The 6,370-nt window shown below is 37.0% G+C and overlaps 1 long non-coding RNA gene across 1 annotated transcript; it reads left to right on the forward strand.

Annotated features, from left to right (window-relative positions):
- The first annotated feature begins 1,523 nt into the window (after positions 1-1,523).
- On the forward strand, positions 1,524-5,425 carry LOC112784559 (uncharacterized). The gene is made up of 2 exons (XR_003193942.3): positions 1,524-1,930; positions 5,031-5,425. It is a non-coding gene; the product is annotated as an uncharacterized lncRNA (long non-coding RNA).
- Positions 5,426-6,370: the final 945 nt, after the last annotated feature.

A 6,370-nucleotide genomic window follows, 5' to 3' on the forward strand; every position in this document is an offset into this window, starting at 1 on the left:
CCACAGAGTTATTCTCAGAAATTCTGTGATGAGAAATTCGATAAATATCTGAGAATCACCTCATTATAAAATAATAAGGCGGATTTAGACTTGATAACTGAAAAGAAAAGATATACCGTGAGAGATAAAAGCGTGTCTTAAGCCAAAAAATCGTATCGATAACGTTGAATTTGACCGTTGAGTTAAATTCATTTATGGAATCTTTACTACTAGCTTTTCTTGATTGAATTAGCTTAGTAGAACATTCTAAGCTTGACCTAAAGTTGAGATACTCTCTGCGGTTAATATCCCAGTTGCCAGTTGTTTAAACCGATACAGTTTAAAAAACGGTAATCTTATGGTTTAGTTATTGAACCATTTTTTCCTTCTCTTTGGCAATTTGGCCAAAGCTTCAAGGAAGCTATCATCAATCTAAATTCATGAAGCCACTAGGAAGATTATCTAGAGGAAAAATAAAGAATCGAAGCACTTAGCTTAATTAAAATCTAATCGAATTTAAACTGAACCGATTTTTTCTTAACCAAACAACTCTCTCTAGATTAGCCACTTAATCACAATTAACCACTCTCTCTCTCTTATCTGCTTGCTGGCTAACCTCCTATACATATGAGCCAAGGGTGCTGAATCATTAGTGAACAATTAATGAAGGAACATATGCATGTAAACAAGTATCTTCCCTTGATTATTATCACCGACCCACACCTTTATTCAACCACCCAACCCTTTATCATCAAGTCATTCTTCATAAAAGGTCTTCTAGTATTAAGTGTGAACAAAAAAAAAAAAAGAAACGAGAAGGGAGTTAGAGAAAGAGAGGAGTTCGAGAGTTAGAGAGTGGGAATGAACCGAGGAAAAGGAGAGTTCTTCCAATCTTCACCACCACCTCCACGTGATTCCTCAAGCTTCCAGCCACACCACCTCATGGGAATGATCAAGCTAAGCAAGGAGAACAAGGATGGTGAAGTAAAGAAGCTGGCCAAAGCTTGGAGTGAAGCTAACCGAAGGAGGAAGAGGAAGCTAGAACCGATTTCTTGAGAAAGGATAAACTCCATCGAGGTAGGGGTTAGATTAGTGTAATTGTATGTTTATGTTTATGTGAATGACGTTTGTTGATGATGAAATAAGTAATTGCTGCTAGTTATGATGTTAGATTGTGTTTGATAATGATGAAGATGATTAAGAGATGATGAGAACCTTAAGAAACCAAAATGGTTAGTTAGAACCTAAGCCAAATTCTGCCGATATAGTTAATGAAATTAGGTAGCAAATTACACAAATTTCTGGGCAAAATCTAGCCACTCAAAAATCCGGTAATAATTCTCTGGTAATCCTTGATGAGGGTAGATCGATGTTCTGAAAATCAGTTCGAACTGACCGATCGAACCGCAAACCAATGAAAATTACGGTTTGGTTATATGAAAAAACCGAAAAAAATGAAAACCATTTTTGAACTGCTAAACCAGCCAGTAATCGGTCAGTCAAACTGAACCGAGACCCGGCCGGTTTTTTACTTTGCCCAAAAATGCTGAAAATGCAGCCGTTTAGCATTCAGTAACCCCACCCCCCCAACCCTTACCATTTACCAACCCTAACTCACTCCAACTCTCCAACGGCGTAGCAGCACACCATCCCTCGTCCCTCCCATCGCCTTCGAGCTGGCCGTTCCTCTCAACGCCGGCGAGCTCAGTCCCTCCCTTTCGTTCAGCCGCCGGACTGCTCCTGACGCCGTCGCCGGTTGGAGCTTCGAAGCTCACTCGGTCCTTCACTCAGCTAACGTCTCAAACTCTCAGCAGTGGAAGCATAGTCATCGAGCTCGCCTCCTGCCTCCGTCGCGAAGCTCTGTTCCACCGTCGCCGGCGCCATCTCTGTTCCTGCCTCCGTCGCCATCTCTCCGTTTCCAACGCCGTCATCCTTCCTTGCATTTGAAACTGTAATGGAACCTCAGCTTGATTCTGATTTGTTTTTATTCTGAACTTCTTTATTCTGATTGTTGGTTTGGTTCTGATTTAATTTTATTCTTCCGTAGTGCTCCCCATTGTTGATTCTGATTTGTTCTTTGGTTGGGTTGTTCTTGATTCTTTGGTTTTACTTTGAATTTTTTGTTCTTTTTTTTATTAATTCTGGTTTAGGATTGATTCTATGCTTTTGATTCATTCAATGAATTTTTTCTAATTTATTTGTTCTGTTGCTGATTTATTTCTTTAATTCTGGTTTTTTCAGATTTTATTTCTCTGTTATATTTTATTAGTTGCCAAATCAGAAGGTACAATTTAGTATTATAGCTGATTTGGATTTGCTAAGGAAGATTCATGATTTATTATCCCTCTCTTGGGTTGAATGAAGTTTTTGTTAAAGTTAAAAGAATGTATCTGAGCAATTGCAACATGTATTGTTATTATTACGAACAACAATTTGATGATTTGTTTGATCTTTGTTGCCTGTGTTGTTGATGGCCTGAAATTTTGAGCTATTTGTTAGATATGAGTTTAGATTGTGATAAATTTTGATAATTGATATGTTTTGAGAAGGTTTGACTCAGTGATTAGGTTGAGTTTAATTGCAGAAGAGGTCTTGCTACTTTGTTGAATGCTGCAGTTTAATCACCAAATTAGACTTTTTTAGTCTACTCTCTATATCTCTTTCTACCTACTCTATATGTGTATCTGCACATTTTAATTTCTTGCAAGCAACTCATCGTAAATAAACATGGTTCCCATTGTTTACATGAGGGGTTTTTTGAGGTATATATACTTGCTTTTATATTTCTTTCATTTATTTACTCTTTTGATTTGCTGCTTGTTTGGACTTACATATGATGGATTATTATTGCCTTCTTACTGCAAAACACTTGCATAAATGAAATTGTGTAGATCAAATAGAATGTGATTATTAGCATATTTATTCTTTGTAAATTAATTCTTATGTATGTTGGTGGGCATCTCTCTAGAATATGTGATTATTAGCATATTTATTCTTTGTAAATTAGCATATTTTTTGTTGTTATTTAACTTTTGAGTTTGTATTTTGATAAGATTATAATACTCTGGTTGATGATATTCATATAATGCTTTTAGTTTGAAAGACATTTTAAGGTTTATACTTTATATAGACTATATTTATGTTTTATGGTGATTATTTATAGTTTATTTTTTATTATAAAATGGTTTTTTCAGTTGAACCTCGGTTGAACCGATTGGACCAATAAATCAATGAACTAGTAGCTAAAGCGGTTCGATGACCGGTTCGGCTTTCAGAACCTTGGGGTAGATCATCCTCTAAAATTTTCAGAATATTCTGATGGGTAGGTTGGAAGATAAAAATGTTTGAAAGTAAATAGTTTCTGCTAAAAAGTTTGTTTTTGAATTAATCAATTAGCAACTTCCAACCTACACAACTTTTGATTCTGATGGGTTTTTGGGTTGAAACCAAAGAGAGTCGAAATATTGGTATATGAGTAAAAGTGTGTCCAAATTTTGGGGTAATCCCATTTCTATAGAATTAAATATGCAAGTTTACAAAATGGAAGGTTCACTATTTTATTGACATGCAATTCTGCAACTCGCTGATAATTCCAGTGACTTGTTTGAGTTACTGGTATTGATCTTAAACTCCAAATTGAGTGAAACATATTTTGATAGAACCCTTATGATGTATATTTTGTTTTCTCAAAATTTTAGAATTTTAGAAGCTAAGGATTAAAAGTTATAGGCTTTAACATTTTACTACTCATTAAAGGCTAAACAGGATTTACGAAGTTAGAGCAGCGAATTTCTTGTTGGATATCTCCTAAGGCAGAAAAGATTTTGTGATGAAACCAAAACCAAATGAGATATTAGGGTGTCTACTTCATTCAGTTCAAATTTTAGAGCCATGGCTATTCTAGAAAATTAGTTATGCACTTTGAAAGTTAACTGGTTCACCGGTTAACCAAATAGAAACCTCTCAAAACAGAATAAGCATAACCTTTGTTCTGGAAGCAAGAATGCTTTGCAATATAAACCAAATGAAACTTGAGTTCGATACGAATGCGTGGACATAAAGCTTGCGCAAATCTGAGTTCGTTTGTTATATTAATTATTAAATTGAAGACTGGTCGCTAAGAAGGTAATAGGCTAGACAAGTCAGGAAAATGAACAAGAATGTAAGTTGTCCCTAGGAAGGTTTAAAGTTAAAAGGTGATGCGGAGGTATACGTAGTAATATAGTGATGCAGAGGTATGCTTAGTAACATGGTGATGCGGAGGTATGCGTATTTATAAGGTGATATGGAGGCATGATGAAAAGAAAGAAAATAAAATCATGAATGGATAATGATTCATGAGAACTGTTTGTTTGAATGGGCATTTGTGCCAAAGTGCTAATGCGGGAATGTCCGCCTAACTGATAGCATAATGTATGTTGAATGGGCCTTGTGCCAATTTGCTAATGCGAAAGTGCCCGCCTAACTGATAGTTTGAGATTGCTAATGCGGGAATGTTCGCCTAACTGATAGCATTATTTCTTACTGTGATGCACATTAAAATGTTATTATGATGAGGTCTAACTGACACGGGTAATTGTAATGCCAAGGTGTCTAACTGACATAGTAAAGGAACTATATTCGGGGTTTACTCTGAGTAACGTCGGGTTGCGGGTAGACAACCAACGCAAATTGTTTGTGCATTTGATTGTGATTGCTTACTGTTCATTCTTTCTACTACATGCTATTTGCTTCTTGTTAATTTTTTATTCTCTAATTCTTATTTGTGTTTTAAAGTTGTATAATTACAATTTCTCCAAAGTTTAGATTAAGATAGTAAAACTAGGAATAATAGCCATAGAGAATAGCATAAGGAGTGGCATTAACCCCAACAGAAAATGCCAAGATAGAGTTTTGTCAGAGTCGCAATACGGAAGTAGCCGAGGGACTTAGCAAGGGAGTTATTACGATAGAGCAAGAACTCTAGGTTTCACGAGAGAGACGTATTTTTACGGTGTCGCCTTACTGGGAACCATATAGATTCTCACCCCTTCCTTTTTCTTTTCCCTCAGATGGAGGATTCCGACTTGACTGCCGTCATTAGAGTTATATTCAGAAGGCTACTGGAAGAGCTTGTGATTCCAAACCCTACAGGAGATGCCCGAGACTAGTCCTGAGATGATCTTCTGCAGACTTGCGCCTCAGCAGTGGTATGATATAGGATAGATGGTATTTGTTTTCTTAGAATCTTCTTTCCCTCACTTTTGGTAGCTCTTCGAGGAATAGGGTTTGTTATTTTTTTCTGTTAGTTCGGATACCAGTTTTGGGGTTTTCTATAGAACCAGGTATTCTGGAAAGTTGTCAGTTGTATATAAGTCTATATGTGTATATATATAAATATCGAAGCATGTCAAGTTTGTATGAACTAACTTAAGATGTATATATGTATGAAAGTTTTTTTCTATAATTTTGTTACCATTTGATTTTACTATTAATTTGGTATTTATTTTATATTGTATATCTCTGATAATGTTATTGCTTATTGCTAACGGATTTGTTAAGGAAAGCATATGATAAAAATAAGCTAACAAATGCGATTCTGTAAGTACGAAAGGCTCATATGTAGTAAGTATCGTCGAGTCTATAGTTTTATAGGATTACTGGAAAGTGACACCTGATGACTGGCAGTGATCCGGACCTGTCAGAAATAGGGTCGTTACAGCAATGCCACGGTACTCAGCTTCTGTGCTGGAACGAGATACTGCAGCTTGCTTCTTTGAACACCAAGAAACAGGGTTTGGCCCAAACATGACATAATAGCCAGCAGTGGATTTGCGATCCTCAATGTCTGAGGCCCAATTAGAGTCGGTATATCCTGTTAGGATCAACTAAGTAGGTTTGCGCAGATGAAGCCCCATGGTCCTCGGGCCTTGCAGATACCTGAGGATACGCTTTACCGCCTTCCAATGCTTGTCCAGCGAAGCTTGCATAAATTGGCAGACTTTGTTGACACAGAAGGCAATTTCAGGCCTGGTGACAGTGAGGTATTGGAGGCTTCTAACAACAGATCTGTATAAGCTCACATGCTCAAAGGCACACCATTTGTGGATGTCAACTTCAAGTTAGAAGTCATAGGGGTAGCAGCAGCCTTAGAGTCTCCCATGTTAGCCTTCTTTAGCAAATCATCAATGTACTTCGTCTGGGACAGTAGTAGGCCTCCACAAGATGTTCGAGTGACTTTAGTGCCTAAGAAATACTTTAATTCTCCCATATCTCGAAGTGAGAACTTGGAGTGAAGGTGTTGCACCAATTTGGCAATAGCCTCTTTTGAAGTTCCAGTGACGATAATATCGTCCACATACACAAGGAGGAACATTGTGGCTTCACTAGTGTGTTTGAAGAACAGGGAGAC

The sequence above is a fragment of the Arachis hypogaea genome, chromosome 20 (genome assembly GCF_003086295.3).
Source record: "Arachis hypogaea cultivar Tifrunner chromosome 20, arahy.Tifrunner.gnm2.J5K5, whole genome shotgun sequence".
In the NCBI taxonomy this organism is placed as follows: Eukaryota; Viridiplantae; Streptophyta; class Magnoliopsida; order Fabales; family Fabaceae; genus Arachis; species Arachis hypogaea.